This window comes from Pteropus medius, unplaced genomic scaffold (assembly GCF_902729225.1).
Source record: "Pteropus medius unplaced genomic scaffold, Ma_sr-lr_union100, whole genome shotgun sequence".
NCBI classification, from domain to species: Eukaryota; Metazoa; Chordata; class Mammalia; order Chiroptera; family Pteropodidae; genus Pteropus; species Pteropus medius.
Window position 1 is genome coordinate 5,350,809 of NW_024350319.1, and position 20,589 is coordinate 5,371,397.

The following is a 20,589-nucleotide window of genomic DNA, read 5'->3' on the forward strand; positions in this document are numbered from 1 at the left end:
AGAGTTTTATAGCTTTAATTCTTAAATATGTAAGCCTATAATCCATTTTGAGTTAATTTTTGTATATGATAATAGTGATAATAGTGATAACAAAGATAATAGTGAAGATTTTTTGTTTATTTTTGTTTTATTTTGCATATGGCTATTCAATTATTCCAACGTCATTGTTGGAAAGAGTATTCTTTCACCACTGAATTACTTCATTGCTTTTGTTGAAAATCAACTGACTATAGATGTATGGGACTTTTTAAATTCTTATTCTGTTTCATTGATCTATATATGTATTTTTATGTCAGTACACTGTCTTAATTCCTTTAGATGAGGGAATTAAGATTTTGATTGAAATCATCTTGAACTTATAAATTTGGGGAGTTTTGCCATCTTAACACTCTACAGTCTCATTCTGTGAACATAGTATATCACCATTTATTTAGTTCCTCTTTAATTTCTTCCAGCAACGTTTGCAGTTTTCAGTATACCCTTTTTGCGCATCTTTGATTAGATTTATCCATATGCATAGTTTTGATAATATTGTAAGTAATACTGCCTTTTAATTTCTATTTTTATTTGTTCATTGATAGTATACAGAGATATAATTGATTTTCAAAATTCAACCTTGTATCCTACAATTTTGCTGAAATCACTGTTAGTTCTAATAGCTTTTTAAAAATTCCTTAGGATTTTCTACATAGATGATGAGTCATTTGTGAATAAAATAAGTTTTATTTTTATTCTTGCTTTATTTTCCTGGCTGGGATCTTCAGTACAGTATAGAATACAGAACAGATATCTTTGACTCATTCTTGGTCTTGGAAGAAAAACTTTTTAAGTTTTTAACCACTAAATATGATATTAAGCTACAGAATTCCATTCATGACATTTATCAGATTAAGGAAGTTCCTTTTAACTTCTAAGTTGCTGAAAGATTTTATCAAAGATAAATTTTGGATCTTTTCAAGCGCTTTTTTCTGCACATGTTGAGATAATGATGTGATTTTTCTTTTTTAGTCTGTTAATATGATAAATTGCATTGGTTAATTTCTAAATGTTTGCCCACATTGTTTTTCTAGAATAACTCCACTTAATCATGATGTATTATACTTTTTGGATTTGACTAACACTTTTTAAAAAAATTTTGTGTCAGTGTTATTAAGAGATATTGGTATGTAGTTTGTATTCTCATTATCTTTTACTTTTTTTTTGTATTAAAATAATGCCAGCTTTATAGAACGAGTTGGGAAGTTTTTGGTGCTCTTCAACATTTTGTTTAAACAACTGCTAGTTTGTTACACCTGATACAACTGTATTCTGTCTAATGTTATGTTTGTACATGAAGCGGGTAGATGGATGTGGCTGTGAGTAAAAGACAGAAGAGAACATCAAATCTTTTTAAAGATGAATTGTGTTTATTGAATATTTAGATTAAATGTGCCTCCATTATCTGTAAACTGGAGGTGATAATATTGTCACTTCTATGTCATGGAATTGTTGGGGTTTGCTTGAGATAACATGCACAAATCATCTGGTATATTGCTGGAACATAGTTGAATCTCGGTAAAAGGTAGTCATTTTTTCTTGTTGCTATTCTCAACCATATTGTCATCATTGATATCATTATATCTATAAGTTTTATAATGTTCATCATTTAATGATGAAAACATTAGGCATTTTAGGAACAAATTTATAGCTGTTTGCCATTGGAAAATATCACATCTCTGGCTTCTCACTGTTCTCATAAACTTGCCACAGAACTCCCAAGGCTGGCATTTGGTAAGGGAATAGTGTTATCACCTCTTCAGTATGATCTGATGTAATAGCTGTGTAAGAATAAATTAACTGGAATGCTTTATCTCAAGTAGATGGGACTCTAGGTAGATGAGAGCCATTACTCTGAGGAGCAAAGAGAAGTAATGGTCACATCTCTACTGAAATAAATGCAATGTAATAAACACTGAACTCAAAATTAGGACCTCTAAGTTTAAGGCCCAGTTTTGACATATACTGGTTAAGTTTAACCTTTCAATCAAAAAGTATTTATTGAGATCTCAGTGTATGCCAGGACTTACGCACAACTCACAGTGGTGAACAGGATGGGATTGCCCCTGAGATTTATTGTTATCGTTTTAACCATTTTGGGTTCTCTCTTTATTCTGCCTACCTCACAAGCCTAGTTGTAAGAAGCATTTGCATAAAAGCAAGTTGTAGTCTGCCTTCCTAGAGAAAATCATAAGACTCTGCAGATGATTCTCACAGGTATATGAGTTTCAATCTCAGACTTCTGAATTGTCATTTTCTGTTACAGTCTATGTTCCCCTCACTAGCTTATGAACTCTGAGGAGAGAAATTGCCTTAAACATCTTTGTGTCCTGGTTGGCAATAACTTCTAGGTGCCTATTGAACAAATGTGTTAATGAACAAATTAATGAATGGAGAGTGTGGAAAGGAAGGATACTGGTTAAGAATCACAAAGACCTTAAAAGAGATGAGTATTATTGTAAAACTAACTGAAGGAAGAGATGAGGATACAAATGTAGCATACTGGAGTCAGATTGTATCAGTTTAGATAATTTAGAGTGTCTGATTGCCTTCTGCCACCTTGGTAAAATCTTTAAAAGTCAAAATAAACAATAAACAACTGTGTGAGCAATTATTAAGAGCTTCAAATATAATTGTTCATTTGGCCAATTTCTGCCAAAATTCAAAGCCAACCTAATTTGGAAGGTTCTCACTTTTTCCCAAATGAAAATTACTTTTTTCTCTTGATCATCTTACGTACTTTGAATACATACTGATCGTGCTGGACTTGAGTCATAGGAATGAAGGATCAGAAGTCTCAAACGTTACCTGGCTGTACTTAACTTGCTGTACAGTTTTGGTCAAGTCCCTTCAAAACTCTGGGCCTCTGCCTCTTCAACAACAAGAGGAAAATATTAGAATAGATCATCTAGCTTCTGACAGCATTAATATGCTGATTCTATGGTTGGGTTTTGAACATGAACAAATAGACTTTCAATTTGTAGTACAAGTCTTATTGCAGTTCCTGAAGCAAATGATGATATCTAATATACAGGTAGACCTCTTTACATACCGGATAAATTGGATACAAATGTTCAAGCTAAATTAAGCAGAGAATTTAGGCAATTCGCTATTACATTTAAGCCTAAAATATCCATTTCAATGAAATAGTTATAGTTTCTTGGACACTTGTCCAGAGGTACAGAGTCTCCAGTTCTTAGTAAGAAGTAGAATCACAAATAACATAGAACTGAGGGCTACTCCTGGGACTCATTTGGAATGACACTACATTCTGTTCAAGAAGGCTGTCTGTAAAGCATGGGTTCCACATTCCTCTTTGCATTTCCTCACCTCAGCCAGGAGTACAGCAATTTGTTTCTCTAATAATTTGAACCACAGCCTCAATTCTGCCCTGCAATCCAGTCTGTAGGGATCTAACCCAACCCAGAAAGATTCTGAGATCTGAAATGACAAAATAATTTTGCCTTTTCTTAAAAGAAAATTACTCTGGTCTATACATTTAGATGACAGTTTTTTAGGTCATTCTATAAAGAGTCTATTTTTTGACTTTTTCTAATTCTCAGAATCCATCATGAAATATCTTCCCCTTCCAGTAAAGTGAGAGAAGCTAAAAAAAAAAATCTGGGACTACAGCTGGCCAGTAAACACAGAGAGCGGAAAACATAGTTAACAGAGTATATTTACTTAGGTAAAATGCCATTTAGATTTTTAGCACCTGTCTGGTATGTCTACTTGTATGTATTTAAATGGTTAGATATTATTTCAATTCAGACAGCAAATCATTTGACCACCATATCGTTCACAGTACTAAAATCAAGGCAGTTAAGTAGGCATTTATAATCTCTGCCTCTATTGTAGAAAAATTCTTTTATTTGTTTATTGATTTATTTTTATTTTGAATTTTGCTGTAACTGGAAGATAAAAGAAGATGAACATAGGATATGGCTATTGCCTGCTGAATCTGTATTTAATGGAAATACTATTTTATACTCTGTGTAGTACCGGGGAAAATAATTATAAGGCAGAAAAGTTGCAGGGAAAGTTCCATTTACAATGTTTAAGGCTTTTTTAAGAAAAAGAATTATAGAGGATTAGGATGGACGCACAGTTATTACGGCCACAATGTAATCATTAAATACCTCATAGTTTTGAATTCCACCAGCCTAAGGTGATAAGATGCATCTTCACCGATGATGAAGGAGCCTTAGGCCTTCCTGGGCAGGGCTGCCTTAGTCACTTCCTTGTGCTTTGCCATAGCTCTGTCAATTGTGGCAATTCCTGGAGCTAAGAGCTTGATTTATCCTCACAATTGGTCCGATTTCTCTGTCATGTGTAGAAACTGCCACAGATTTTTTTAAAAGAAAACATGAGTGATGATACAAAGTAAACATTCAAGTAACACCTTCTCTGGAGAAACTTTAGAGGTTGAGCATTCATTTCCCACTAAGCTCATCATCTGTGCCTTTCCTGCTTTTTGATGAATTTAGTGCTTTAAATGACAGTCTCTTCAATGGGCTGGAGAAACTGGAGGACTGGAGACATTTCTACTCATGTCATCTAGCTGTTCAGGATTCCCTTTCAAGGTCTCACTGTGACTAGGCAGAGCTTCTAAATAATTTTAATAATTCTTGGAGTTCTGCTTGCTAAAAGAAACCTCAGACACCGATTTGAATCACAGTGTTAATGAGTAATTTTGATTTACTTTGTTTTTTCCCCAGGTTATGTTTGCGTGCTGACATATAGTATTAATGTCTATAGCCCAAAGTATAAGTAATATGAGAATTTTAGATAGACATACAAACCCAAGGAATGGGATTGTTTTTGGCTAAGAAAGCCTTTTTCAAAAGCCCTAGTCAAGAGGAGAAGATACTTATATAAACAAACAGTTATATAAGAACAGAAAAAACAATTTGCCTCTGTTTCTTAATAGAGATATGAATTTAGTTTCTTCATAGATACGAAATAGGAATAATACCACCACTTCAGATGGTTATTGTAAGAATTAAATTAAGTGACTTGTGAAAGAACATAGCACATCCTAAAAACAAAGTAAATGTTAGTTTCTGTTCTCCGTTCTGAAACAGGAATCCTGAAGTTGGCATTTGTTGTTTATATTTTATTACTGATGATTAAATGTGGTTAGGGTATAGAAGGACAGGAAGCACTAAAAGAGAAATAAAGAATCCTGACAACTTTTGTATGTCATTGACTTTACACATATTCTAACAAGACTAACTCTTATAAACTGGTGACAGATAAGATTATTTAGGAAGCTGGTAAAGTTTAGTTAAACATATTGTTATTATTGTTAAAATCCTTCATTTGTTTTTTCATTCTTTCGCTCATTCACTCACTTATTTATTTAAATTATAAATAAATATGATAGGTGCTCAATATATTTTTTTGAAAAATAAGTGAGTTTTCTAGGAATCTATTACATCGTAAATAATATTCTAAGTTCCATTAATTAAAAAGTAGAAAAGTCTTGCCTTGAAGGAGCTTGCAATTAGTAACAGAGATAGGGACATATCCAGAAAAAAAAACTTGTATTTATCTCTGAATGTACAAAGGAGGGAAAGTGTCTTGAGTATGTATCTATGTATGCACTAAGTATGTTGCTCACCCCGAGAACATCATTTTTTTGCTACCAAATCTGGGTTGTCATTTGTTTTTTGCTGATTTCTTGCTAACAATGAAAAACTGTACAGGCTTAAGGATAAGGGTCTGTCTAGTCTTTAAGTCCGAGTTATTGTCCAAATTTCTGAATTCTTACCTAGTCAAGTAAATATTTGGAGAGAGAAATATCCCTGGAGGAAGTTTCTGATGAATACTCCCATGCCTGTCAAAAAGGACATTTAATAAATTTAGGACCCGGTACACCTTATTTCCTAGCGTGAAGAAAGGGAGAGTTGTGAGGCTAGAAATTTCAACATAACAAGCTTACACCCAGCATCTCTGTAGTACATATGTAATGAACAGTTTCTCTCTGGCAAAATATTTTTGTGCCTGGAACAAGGGCTGCTTTTGCTCATAAGATTTAGTTTGCTTTGAGATAGCAGTAAAATACCTGAAGTTAAAATTATCCCCTGACATCCTGTGTCTGTGAGACATGCATGATGAGTTGCATCCTGTGTCTGCTGTCATGCAAAGCTACAGTCAGCAGTGATTCCAAGACATGTGGGCACATGTATAAATAAGCTTGTCTGTGCTTGAAAACCAGCTGTATGTTTGGACCAACCATGTTATTGCCACTTCAATGCCTTTGATGTTCTCCATTAGCTTTGCTGAGGTGCTGCAGGTACTAACAATTGATAATGATGTTCTGTAAATCTACGCTCTTCTCCCATATTGCTTTGCAGTGATGACACCCTGAGAAAGCTTTTGAAGGGAAGACTTTAACCTCTCTACCAGATTCCTCTTGAACCATTCTAAATAAAGTAGAGATGCATTTGCTATGTAAATGCAAATTCAGAAAACAAAGCAAACAATATTCAGCTAATCTCCTAGACCCTCACTGCTACTAGTAGTATTTTTTCACCTAATCTACTACTGTGTTGACATTCTGGAGTCACCACTGTTGTGACTCGGTGGGACTATGGCTAAGAGCATAGTGTATGGAGTGAAAACAGTGCCTACATCATATGGTAACTTCGAATATTAAGTAAATCAGGCATGTATATTAATGTAGTTATTGCCACATATTAAGTATTCAGCAAATATTATCCATTATTGTTGTTATAAAAATAATTGTCATTATTACTGTTTTTATTGGCAACGTTATAGTCTTTTTCTAGTTAAATCATCTCTATGGTATCCATTAGCCCAATAAAATAATCCACACTCCAAAGTCCTTTATAATCTGACTCCAATTTACCATTCCTCTGGCTTTATCTCCTGCTGCACGCTGCCCCACATCCTGTACTTCTGCCATAATGGCTGACTTACTGTTTCCTAGATATCATGTGTTTTACCTCCTCTGTCTTTGGTCTTGCCATTCTCACTTCTTTGTATGGTCTTTAACACAGTATCTACTTAGAAAACTCTTAGGCAACTTGTAATGTGTTAGAGTTCAAAAACATCTCCTTTGTGAGATTTTCCCTAACGCCCACCCTACAGAAAAAGAAAACAGTAGTCACTAATGTATTACTGTCATTTATAAATACTAATACTTCAAGACCTCCTAGCTGCTGACTATATAAATTGTCTCTTTCTCTCTCTCTTTCTCTCTTTTTTTTTTTGGTGGTTACTACCAGTGTTAAGTGCTAAATAAATATTTGTCGAATAGGCAAAGTGTTAAAAAATATAGAACATTCTGATATAGATGATCTCGTTTGATCTTTTCAAAACTCCTTTTCAAAGTAGAACAGTATAATGATTTTTAAAAACAGGTTCTAAAGAAGGATGATAAGTGACTTGTGTCTGTAGGACCTTGAACAAGTTGTATACTCTCTGATCTTCATTTACTACTTCTGTAAAATGGGAGTAACGTTTATGTTTATTATTAAATTAGATGATCCATGTAGAGTGCATATTACTGCGCTGATACATGCTAATAAGCAATAACTTGTTATTATCCAGATTATCAAAGAAATTAAATGATTTGTGCAAAATTACACGGCTGGCCAAAGAGAGAACTGAAACAAAACTTGGTATGTCTGATTCTTAGTTATTTTTATGTTCTAAAATACCCCCTCCCCCTTCCTAAGAATATCGATAAAGAAAACATAAGATAGACACTGAAGAGAATTTTCCACTGCTTTGCTATGGTACTCGCGAATTTAAGGTAAAGATAAGGAACAGACAGAGTGTTGGCTTTCTTTAGTAATTCTAAACTAAAACATGTATTTTTATATTGAGGCTGTGAAACACTTTTGATTAAATACTATTATAAAACTCTACTTGAATTTATATAATGCTTCAACTCCAGAATACGTAGAATTTTCTTGTGATACTCCATTTATCTCCCATTTCATTCAGTAAATATTTAATTTTTTGCTTACTATATGTTACCACTGGTCTAGGCACTAGATGTACAAAAATGAATGAGACAACAATTCTGCTCTTCACTCTTAAGTCTAGGTGAGGAGAATAGTATAAAGTAAATAACTGCTACCCAACCTGGTAGGTACTATCATGGTGTATATATGATGGAAGCTTGTAGTAGCAGGAGCATAAGAGGCTTGCTCAGGAATAATGGAAATGAAAGAGAAAATTTGGAGCTAGGTCTGGGAGTGATATTTTATTATGTAAACCAGGAGTCTCCAAATGTTTTTGGGCACTCATCTTTAACATATCTTTAATACATTTCAAAGTAAAGTATATGCTTGTATAACTGTTAATATATTATGTTTTGAACACTTACCTACTCCATAATACAACAATTCTACCACCAGGTGTATCTCTAAAAGTTTTAAATGTGCACCGAGAAAATATACAATACTATCTATAGTAGAATTGTCCATATTAGCTAATCTTGGAAAGAATTCAAATATACACCAACTAGAGAGTGGGTGAATACCTTTTGATGCATTCACAAATGAAATATTCTTCCTCAGTAAAAATTAATGAACTACAGCTTCATTTAACACTGTGAATGAATCTTTAAAATGTAATACTGAGTTAAAAAAGCAAGTTATAACAACCAAATACAGTATGATACCACTTTTAAAAAGCTGAAGAACAAACTAAATAATATACTAGTTCTAAATAAATACATATGTTATAAACCTATGAAAAAAATAAGGAAATTATGAAAAATAAAATCCAGCTTGGGAAGATGGGTCAGTGGAAGCAAGAGGAAGGGAGAGGTGAAAGTGAAGGTAAATGAGACAGTTCTGGTGATGTTCTAAGAGGTAAGTCAGATTACAGGCATTCATTTCATTATTATACTCTATAACTCGTAGATATGTCATATTCTTAAGTAAATATCAAATTTTACACAATAAAAAAGAGTGAATAGCTTTAGAAGTGCCGACATTTTCTTCCTGAACCTTAATGTAGCCCTCGAGGGCCACTAAATAGGCAATGGAGTCGCTGTTATTTTCCTAGTAGGGAAATGAAATGCTCATATTCCTGTTTTAAAAAGAAGATTTTTTAAATCAACATTATAGAGCATAGACAATCCATGTGAGAGATCTTTAGCTTCTCACCAAACACAGCAGCTTTGGGAACAAATTATATGGAGTGGGCTTGAGAGCTATTTAAGAGGTAGAACTAATGGGGATTGGTGACATGTAATAGAGATGACAATCATTTAAGATGCCCATTAGTTTTCTAGATTGAACAACTGATATCATTAACCGAGATAGAAAATACAGTAAAAGAAGCATGATTATAGAGTATAACAATAGAGAAGATAGCATTCTGTACCTGAGGGTTTGAAGCATCTAAATAACATAAAAGTGAAGTTGTCTGGCAACAGTTAGAAATACTTTCTGGAGCTCAGGAGAATAATAAGCTCTGAAAATAAGAACACAGATGTCACCAACACGTCAGTAACCAAGACCACAAAAGTATAAGATCTTTCAAAACAAGAGCAAGTCAAATAAAAAAAAAAAAATGAAGAGAGCTATACTGGATTCCTAAGGTTGTTGCTCATGAAGGATGCTGAAGAGAAACTCTCAGGGGTGTAGAAGAACCAGGAAAGAATGGGAAAGCCAAGCGATGTCAAATGCCCCCAGATAAACCAAGTGAAATACATATTGCAAAGCTTCTCTGTTTCAGTTACAGAGAGGCTTTGCAAAACTCAAACCTGAAGACCAGCTGTCTTAGCCCCTTTGTGGGTCTCCTATCCATGGATGGATCTAATGGTTTCCAAATTGTATGTCAGGAATTCTAGAGCTACCTGGAATGGTTAGAGGAATACTATTCTTCCTTCCACAAATACAAAACTTTAGTCTACCAGGCACTATGTAAGGGTCTGCTCTTATAGTGCCAAGGACTAGTTTATAGTTCTAAAAATTAGTTATGAAATATTTTTGTCAATAATAAAGAAATCCATTCATTATCATTATATATATGGCATAATAGGATATATATATGTGTGTATATATATGTGTGTGTGTGTGTGTATATATGTGTGTGTGTGTGTGTGTGTGTGTATTGTGTGTACAATTGAATAGTAGTAACTCTCTCTGCCACAATGAACTACAGCATTTATCCCAGAAGAATGCCTCAGGAATTAATTATAAATTTAGCTTATGGCATAAAAATGACTTCTTAGGAAAAGCAACATTAAAATTGAGACCAGCCCCTCTAAGCATGGAAGCACCATAATTTTCTTGAAAAATTTCATTTAGAAAAAAGAAGTGTTCTGCTATAAAAATAATTAAAAATCAATACATTATATAGAAGTTCCAAATTATAGGTCATGTTGGCTGTGTTAAAAACATCTAATTTTGATTAGTAATGTAGGAGTATGTATTTTAAAAGACCTGGAGGGATATACACAAGATACTTGCTGCTCTCAGAGAGGCAGGAATTGGAACTAGGAAAAACTGTAATATCTTTCTTCATATGCTTCTATATTGTAATTGAATTATTGCAATTACAAAGCACTAATATTGTAATTAAAGAGCAAATACTACCACTATGGAAAACAGTATGGAGTCTCCTCAAAAAACTAAAAATTGAATTGCCATATGATCCAACAATTCCTCTTCTGGGTATTTACCTCCTAAACCTGAAAACATTTATCCTCAAAGATATATGCACCTTGATGTTCATAGCAGCATTTATTCACAATGGCCAGGACATGGAAGCAATTGAAGTGTCCTACAATAGATGACTGGATAAAGAAGCTATGGTACATATATACAATGGAATATTACTCAGCCATAAGAACAGATGAAATACCGCTGTTTTTGACAATGTGGATGGACCTCAAGATAATCATGCTAAGCGAAATAAGTCAGACAGAAGAATTGAAAACCACATGATATCATTCATGTGAGATATAAATCTAAAAGCAACAAATAAACATGACAAATAGAGACTCATGGACATGGAAAGAGGATTAGTGGTTACCAGAGGGAGAGGAGGAGGTAGGTAGAAGTAAAGGGGGTCTAATATTTGGTGATGGAAAAAAATCTAACTATGGGTGGTGAACATACAATGTAATATATGTATGACATATTGTTGAATTGTACACGTGAAACTTATTGGATGTTGTCAATCAATGTCACCCCAATAATTTTTAATTAAAAAAAATTAAAATAAAAAAGCAACTACTCAGTAGGAAATTTAGAAATTCACATTGCTTCTTTGGGTTGTTATTTCACCCTAAGAATTTATAAATATCCTATTAAACACACACACACACACACACACACACACACACACACACACATTAGTGACCACCTAGGAACTAGGGAGCCAAGTCTAAGATTAGATTTAAGTAAAATTTCTCCTGGTTGCTTTGAACTGAGAAAGTCCCCAGACCACAGATTTTATAATTCCTCAGGAGAGCTGCAAACCAGAGATTTGTAAATTAGCTTTTTATACAATGCTTTGTTCTGTTGCAGAAAACATATGACTCCTCCGGCATTTTTAATGACTAATCCAAAGTTATGAAATAAAGTAACAGTAAAGACTAATAGATACAGCTGTGCTTTGATTCCGTACTTTTCATATGAAATCTACTCTCAGAGTCATTTTCCCTATTTACCTTCAAACTGTAACATCTGTGTAGTTCTTGTCTACCATCCTGCTGTCACATCTCAACGTGGGTTTATAAAAAGGCAATGCAAAAGAAACTTAGTAAGGTTAAAAAAAATCTAATTAGTGGTTCTTTTTCTGAAAGCCTTCTTTTTCATTGCAATCAACATGCCTTAACTGAATGAGGGTAGGTATAGTTTTCTGATAAAATATGACTTAATCTTGGGACTAGCTTAAGCAAGTTGATCTTAAAATTTAAGTACATTTATGCAAAACATTAGATGTATAGATGGGAAAAATAAGGAAATAAAGTAATTAACAATAAAATGAGTAATAACTGAAAAACCTAGTAAAATATTGACCAATTAACTTTGTCTTTGGCTACCCTGGTTAATCAAATACTTTGTGACACACATCGCTCTGCACAAAACGACATTTCTTTTACCCTAAACCAGGTTTCTCTGAGCAGTGTTTATATCAGAGTGGTAAACTGGGAAACAGGTAGAAAGATAATATTTTAGCAAATTCCCAGAAATTCACGAGGAAAGGCTCTTATCTCTGCAACTCAAGTTACTAGTAACTTGATGGAGAAATAAATACTTTCAACTTGCAATTTCTCCAATGCTTTATTTGATCTTTAAAATCTCCAGTAAAAAGGAAAAGATAAAAAGTATTTCTAATAATTTCTATCAATGAAGGTGATTAGTGAATTAAATGAATAAATAAAATATGAGCGAATATTCTAATGTTTCAAAAAACAAAGAAAGTTAACTATTCTAAGTAACTCAAGATGGAGGAAACCATTCCTGAACTATTACTCAAAAAATATAAAATCTCTTATTAGTTTACAAAATGCTTCAACTTATAGAGCTCTATTTTATGTCTTGACTTTTAGATCTAAATTACAGTATTTATATCCAAAAATGAAGCTAATGACTCTGAAATAAGTATTTCAATCAATAGACATTGGCCTTATGGTTCCTGAAATTGAGGGCACATATTTGCAAGATAGCTGGCTGGGAGTGAGAATGAGGGGTGGCTGTAGCTGGGGCATAGATGATTCATCCACGGCAGGCTCTGCCACCTCAGTGACTTCTCATTGCTAATTACAAAGCCTTTATGATGTGCTCCTTACCTGAGTTTTAGCTTCTTCTCCTTCACATCTAAATTATAATTCACATATTCATTCCCACTCCCAGATCTCACTTCCCATCTCCTTCCACTATTCTCAAGACATACATTTTCTTTTCCGTTTCCTAAGGAAATTCAGTTTCCTTTCTTCTTCACCTGGAATGCTCCTGTGCCCTAAATCTCCAAGGCAGCTTGCTGAAATCCTACTCTTCATCAAGACTTAGCTCAAATGTCTTCTCTAGGAAGACTTTCCAGACCTGTCTCTATAACACATATAACATAGATACATACATATACACACACATGATTGTAGACCCAAGGTAGAGTCAAGGATGTCCTAAGTTATTATATTATATTATATTATATTATATTATATTATATTATATTATATTATATTATATTATATCATATCATATCATATCTTATCTTATCTTATCTTATCATCTTATCTTATCTTATCTTATCTTATATTGTATTATATTATTATACAATATATTATATTATTATATTTTAATATTATAAATCTATAATATTATAATTATTTGCTTACATGTCTGTCTCTTCCATGACTATATCAGGAGCTCCTGAAAGGCAGAGTTTTATCTTCTCTGTATCCCAAGTACTTACCATAGAGTATGCTACATAGTAATGGTTCTATAAATGCTTGAAGAATGAATAAATGAATTTATTCTCATCCTTCAAGATACATATCAGTTCCTCTTGCTTAATTTAAGCCTTGCAGATTCATCTAAGATAGGAATAAATTCTGTCTTCTCTGTGCTTTCATAATACTTTATTTATTCCTTGCTTGTGGTTGCTACCACTAACTTTCCTGGATTTTTAACTGCATCTTTCCTATTATCTAGTTTATCTGAAAAAGATGATGTCTTCTTCATCTTTTCTCCATATAGTACTGTGCTTTGAAAATGTTCTCCTCAATGCTTGCTGAAATAAATGTATGTATTTGCAGTGTTTTCTCAAATATACATCATTAAATAATACAGTGTTTCCTGAATGGCAGAGATAATCTCAGATTCATTTTTATTTGTCTGGGCTCAACACATAGCAGGTGCCAAACAAACAGGTGCTGGGAACATGAAAGGAGAGAATGACTATTTGATTCACTACCATATCCCTTAAAAAGGTGACAATACTGCAAACAGTTCGAAACAGATGAGGCGGTCTCCTTTATAGCAGCTGATTGAGAAGTTGACATATGCTTTAAGCGCTGAAATCAATAGCCACCAATGAGATCTTTGAAGATTTTATTCTCAGTAACTAGAGCCATCCTATTCTTCCATTCTAGTTACTGAGAATTAAATCTTCAAAGATCTCATTGGTCCATTTTTTGAAAACTTTTATATGCCATCCTTGTGATAATCTCTTCACATATTCTCATTTCATTTTCTTAATCCTGTAAACCAAATTTTATTGCCCTCTTTCTACTGAGGAGAAAACTGAGGCTCAGAAATTGTCATCAATTTACCCAATATTATGTAGCTATACTGCCTTATCACAGGATGTAATTCAATTTTGGTTGGAAATCTGTTGGAAGAAAATACTCTTTGACTTTCTCTCAAGGCTTTATTGTGTCCAGTAAATGACTCATACATGACTCTGTGACTTACAAATAAATTTTTATTATCCTCTTTCATCAGAAGCACACATAAGAATTAGAAAACTTAATTTTTAATTACCTAAAGGGGGACTCATTAAATCATACATTAAGGCAAATCATCCACAAGGCAAAATGATCTCAATCAACAACTTCAGCCAAGACTTTTACCTAAGTTAACCAAAAAAATTGGCCTATTGAGTTCTATTCCTTTTTTCCCTTCACAGTTTTGTATCTCTGAACATGCATATGAGTAATACACATCATTGTGAAGATGCTGCTCCATAAATAAAACATATCTCCAAGTGACTGGCTCCACTTCGAGAATTCAGCTACTGCTTCTGAGGAAGCTTAGCCAAACCTGAACTTTTTTAAACTTCTACATCCTCTGACTTCGTAGTTCACATTAACTCTGTTTGTGCTTGGGGTGCTCATATCAGCAAACATGGCCTACCCATCACCAACATAGCTCTAAAAATATTGAACTATATTATGTAAATGTTTATAGATTAATTGTGAGAAAAATTAGATGTCTCCATAGATATGCACATACAGGCAATACATACAGTATTAGTTTGCCTATATCATTGTGAAGATATAAATGTTACATCAGATGATTTATCATTTGAATATGAAAAGCATGCTTTCTAAAACACTGTCCAGATCTTTCCTGGCAGAAGCAGCCATAACAGCAACAATAAAACTTTCTTAAGAAGCAGTTGGTCAAGCTTATTATAGGCCATCATGTCAGCTGTCAAAATGATGACTTCCTCAAATTGACCCCCTCTGACCTAGTAGCTCTAAATCTTCTCTTCTTGGCTCTTTAAGATATATTTTGATCACCAGATCTAAACATAATTGTCTTGTAGAAAATATCGTCGAGGTTACATGTGGTTTATATTTTAAAACTGAGATAAAGGGAGAAGACTGTGTCCGTAGTGAACCCATCAAGATGCCTTTATCCTAAAGTCAAATGTAAGAAAACATCTAGTAAATTTGAGGAAAAGAACTGAATCTTTAGGAGGAAGCACATTAAAGGCAGAAATGAATAAGAAGTCATGATTTCAAAAAATTCTCATTGTTATATCAGAGATTCTTTTTGCATATATTTATAATATGTAAGTAAATCTAAATATTCTTTTATTTCCTCCCCTAACTTTCATGTAGGTAGTCTAATTTTGACTAAGCAGGTATATATATATTTTTTTTTGCTTACTCTTTCTGCTCAGTTATTCTTATAAACAGAAACAAATATAAATATATCATTCTTTTAAAAAATGCTTTTAGCTTAATTTATTAGTAGAATCTGGAATTTCGCCTTAATGGGAGGGTCCATCTAGATTGATCTAACCAATTTTTCAATATGTGTATGACAATTCAGTGTATAATGGCCATGCCCTGAGTCCGTTATGACTTTGGGTTTAGATGAGTATGGTTAGTGTCATTATATTTTAGAAAACCTCATATTAGGTCATCATAGTATAGGAAGCACAGGCCATGCTTTCCTTTCAGTTTGTCCAAATGCACGTTGAAAGCCTGAAAGCAACAACTCTTTCCTATCTGAGAATTAGCTACTATGCTTCATTACACATTGTTCTGTTCTTGGTACTTAGGTGAACATTACTGTTCTTTTTTTAGATGCTAGCACAGAAAAGAAGCAGAGGAAACTTTTTTTCTTCCATTTTCTTAAACTTCCGAGATCAGATCCTCCAATTGCTTGTTCCTTCCAGCAATTTTCTAAAGTCACACTATTTGATGCAGGTAAAATCTAAATTTATGGATCACCATCCTAGTATGTTCCACTTACTGTTTTAGGCAATTTCCTTGTGTTATATGGTTTATTTCTCATAACAATTGAACTGGCATTATTATCTCTATTTATTCATTTTAAAAATAATATTTAGCAACCTGCCAGGGTCACTTGCTACTTAGTAGAAGAAGGATTTGGAAAAAAATGTATGAAGGAGGGGTATTTCCTAGAAGGTGGTTTAGAACCAGGGAAAAGCAAAGCATCAGTACGTTTTCCACTGACCCTGAGATTTCACTCACCATCTTTTTTTCTTTTATCTTCAAAGCCTTGTCTATTCAGCATCAAGAAATCAAGATTGAATATGAGGAACCAGAGCCAACTTAGGTCTCAGATTTGCAGGCAGTTTGCCTTTGATGCCCATCCATCGTTTTGTTCAGAAACTCTTGCCCTAAGCCTTTGGTTTCCTAACACTTTCTTTTTGTCTCCTGTATGCTCCTACTTTCATTTTTTGGTGTCATATTGCAATCCACCTTCCTTAGGCATTACCCTGACTGAACTTTAACCTATAAACATTCTACTCACTAGCATAGTATGCCTGTGATATCTTAAAATGTATGGAGTTTGTCTCAACTAGAAGATAGTAAGAGAACTATTAAGTCGCTAATAGCTATGCAACTTAATATAGCAATATAAAAAAAAAAAAAGTTAATTCAAGTGAAAAACTTGGTAATTCCTCCCGATCCTTTCATCTGTGTTTGTGGTATCTGCTTAACATGAGAGTTAAGATAACTAAGAAAGAGAAGGCATAGCAATGAAATTTTCAAAGAATATTCCCTCTGAATACTGTACTGTAAGGTAAACATGTTTTTTTTTATTTTACCAGTTATTAAACTTTCTTTTTATAAATCAGAATGCATTCATATAAAGAAGTTTGGTTTTTTATTAGGGTTCCTTATCGAGGATCTGTGTACTATTAACATTAGGAAATTTGAGAATCTTTTGAAATTATTTGGTGTGAATGTTTGTGTTTGAATTTTGTAAAAAGAGAGTACATAAATTTCATGAATGTTCTCGAGGAGGTCTATGAATACCTGTCCCATCCATCAAAAAAAAAAGAGAAGTGCTATGAGCCTAGAGTAATGATAAAATGAACATGGTCTCCCAAAAGTCTCCGTTTGATTACTAAGTTAAGCAGTCTCTTTCTTCTCTGAAAATTAGTTTCTTTTCTCCCAACCCTGGCCCATTCATAGGCTTCCCCAGATGTTTTCACTACCTTTTTCTGGCTTTATCTATTTCACATATATCTGTTTGTCAGTTGCGGTTAAGAAGTTAAATTCCTCATTTTACAAATTTTTGCGACATACTCTAACATGCTATATTCAGTGTACTTACAAAACATGCTCATCTACTTTTGTAAGGACTTTTAAATAGTTTATATGAAAACTTGTATGCCATATATACAGATAGCCAGAATAAAGAAGAAAAGGTATTAACAACCAAGTAGAGGAAAGAGAAGGAAATTCTCCCAGGAACCAGGGAGAAGATGCACACCTACTAGTTCTGAGATTTTGGGAGCCAAGGCAAAACAGATATATGAATGATTACATAGATCTCTTTACATGAAGAAAAAACAAACCTGTTTTTCAGAAGAGAAAGCTTTTCTGACCCTGACTTCTATGAGGAATACTTCCCAGGTCTCCTGCACATTGTTGACACTTCTCTCAACAAGAGCTTCATCAGCCTCTCTTCTCTTCTACTCTCTCCCTCTCTTCCACACTAGCAAACACCTGATTGGATTTCAGATTTTCAGAACAGTGTTTCTTTCCCATAAGTTCATGGATGTCACTAAGATCTTTCATTCATCAACTCATATACTTGATCAAGCCGCTTCTTGATCACCCTTCCTTGATAGTTGAAGAGACAATTAACATGGTAATGTGGCCTAGGAAAGGTAAGTTTTGGAAATGTTATTAATCATAGTGTAACATTTCACACGTCTCTTTTGCTTATTACTCATCATCCTTTTTGGGATTTGGAAAAACTGTGATAGCAACATATTGCTCTCTGGAGATTTCCTGAAATGTATACCTTCTAAGATATTGGTTAAGAAGAGATTTACCAAAGAATTTAGATGTCAGACAGTCAGTTAGGAGTTAGCATTCTGCTATGAAAAATAAGAAAAATGACTTGTCTTTCAACCTGGTAAAAGACCGCCATGTCTTTATCAGAAAGTAGATGGCCATATGTTTGCAATCTCTAATGCTCTTTCACATGCCTGTTTAATTCATATAAATTATGTGAATCTTGGCCACTTACTCCAAGACATTGAATGTTCTTAGACAGAATTTCTAAAATGTTTCCCCTCTGAAGAAGTCCTGTCCATGATCATAGAGATCCCATAATTATGTTATATGGCACAGTGGATCATAAAACGAGGAGATTATCCAGGTGGACCTTACCTAATAACGCAAATTCTTTAAAGCAGAGAACTTTCTCTAACTGGTGGTAGAAGAAATCGGAGAGATTTTAAGTATGAGGAAGATTTAATATGCTATAGTTGGTTTAAAGATGCAGGGGGTCTGTGAGAAGGAACGAGGCCCCAGCTGAGAGCAAGCAAAGAAACAGGATCTCAGTCCTACAATAATAAGGAACTGAATTCTGCCAATAATAGAAATGAACTTGAGAAAAAACCTTGAACATCAGATGAGGATGCAGTCAACTGATATCTTGATTTCAGCCTTGTGAGACTCTGAGCAAAGAGTCCAGTAACATTGTCCTAGATTTTCAATCTACAGAAATGTGAGATACCAAATGGATGTTGTTTAAAGCTCCTAAATTTGTGGAAATTTGTTACATAGCAATAAAAACTAATACATTGAAGCTTGTATCTCTTTTCACGGAAGTTTGATTTAATGCCTCTAAACTAAAATCCATTGATTCCTAATCCATTTAAAGGTGATAACTCGGATTGAAAAAATTAGGATTGGAAAAAGCTCAGTTTTTAAGGAAACTGGACATTTATTCTTTCATGTCACTTTTAAACACATAGTTTTAAGAATTAAACCAGTTTTCTCACCTCCTTCCAGAAGTATGTATGTGTTTCCTATTAGAAGTGTATATATTTATGTATTTATTTGTTTGTTATCTATTTTTACCAAAATAAATGCTTCTATAGTGGAAAAATTTACAAACTGATAAAGTAATCCTTTCTGAGATAAGATAATGTCTGTAGTCAATAATCAAATTTAACTACCTGTTACCTCTTTGTAAAGAGGATCTAATTGGTACCTATTCATTCAATCAATCAATATTAACTGAGTGCCTACTTTATTTCAGGGCTTGTGCTAGACATGAAGGAGATATGAATTAAAAAAAAGAATAGTCCCTTCCCTCAAGGAGGAGTTCAAGGAGCTTGTAATCTATGAAGAAAGACATAAATACACTAATTATAGACTTTTGATGTTATGAGTGGAATGTTGGGGTAAGAACAAGGTGCTGAAGAAATATACAGGAAGAATGTAAAATCCAACCTTGATTGGTCAGGGAAAGATTCACCAAGGAAGTAAAATCAAAGCTGAGTTCTGAAAGAGAGTATGAGATGAAGCAAGGGGAAAGGGAGACAGGGCAATTGTTAGGGTTTGAGATGGGGACAACCTCCAATGAAGTCCAAGATGCTGTGGATGTACCTGGTACATTTAAAGAAAGAATAATATAGAGCTATAAAAGGCTGCAATTCTTAAGGACTATGTGTGTGGTGCTAATAAGTTTGGACTTTATTCTGGGACAAATGAGAAACTCTTAAAACTTTTAATCAACGATGTGCCAGGGTTAGTGATATTGATGCTTTAGAAATATCTCTCTGGCTGCAGTATGGAAAACTGGTGTGTGGGAGAGGTCATTTTGGCTGCACAGTGAATAGATTTTGGTGGGAGAAGCTGAGGTTAGGGGGTGGGAGAAACAAAGGTGGGGGCGACAAGAAAGCATTAGAATAAACCATGAGATAAGGGAAGCTTGAACTAATTTAGCTGAAATGAGGAAAGAGACAAATGGACAGATTTGACACATATGTGAATATAATGACAGGATATATTGGAGCTCACCCAGGTTAATTCTGGGTTTGGTGGATAGGGCATAGGAACCCTGAGCGAGTGAAAGCCTTTGGCAAGAGGGTTATGAGTGGAGTTAAGGTGAACCGGCTGTCCAGCCAGCCATTGGATATACAGAGGTCTAAACAGGAGACTTGGAAGTCATTAGCATGTGGATGTGAATTTAAGCCACATAATCCACAAAGAGTAAGCTATGCATAGGGGATTCAGTTAAATCTCTGGGGAAAATCAAAAGGGATAGTTAGGTGAAGAGGATCCTAAAAAATGTAGATGTAACAGAGTGCCTTAAGTATCAT

General features: G+C 34.0%; 1 protein-coding gene and 1 long non-coding RNA gene across 2 annotated transcripts in view; both read right to left on the reverse strand.

Annotated features, from left to right (window-relative positions):
* The window catches only part of PTGER3 (prostaglandin E receptor 3), a 163,284-nt gene that overhangs the window by 48,435 nt on the left and 94,260 nt on the right, over positions 1-20,589 (reverse strand). The gene's annotated exons all lie outside the window — the stretch shown is intronic.
* Positions 4,122-9,504, reverse strand: LOC120583222 (uncharacterized). The gene is made up of 3 exons (XR_005647732.1): positions 9,406-9,504; positions 5,810-5,875; positions 4,122-4,375 (listed from the first exon to the last, which is right to left on the reverse strand). It is a non-coding gene; the product is annotated as an uncharacterized LOC120583222 (long non-coding RNA).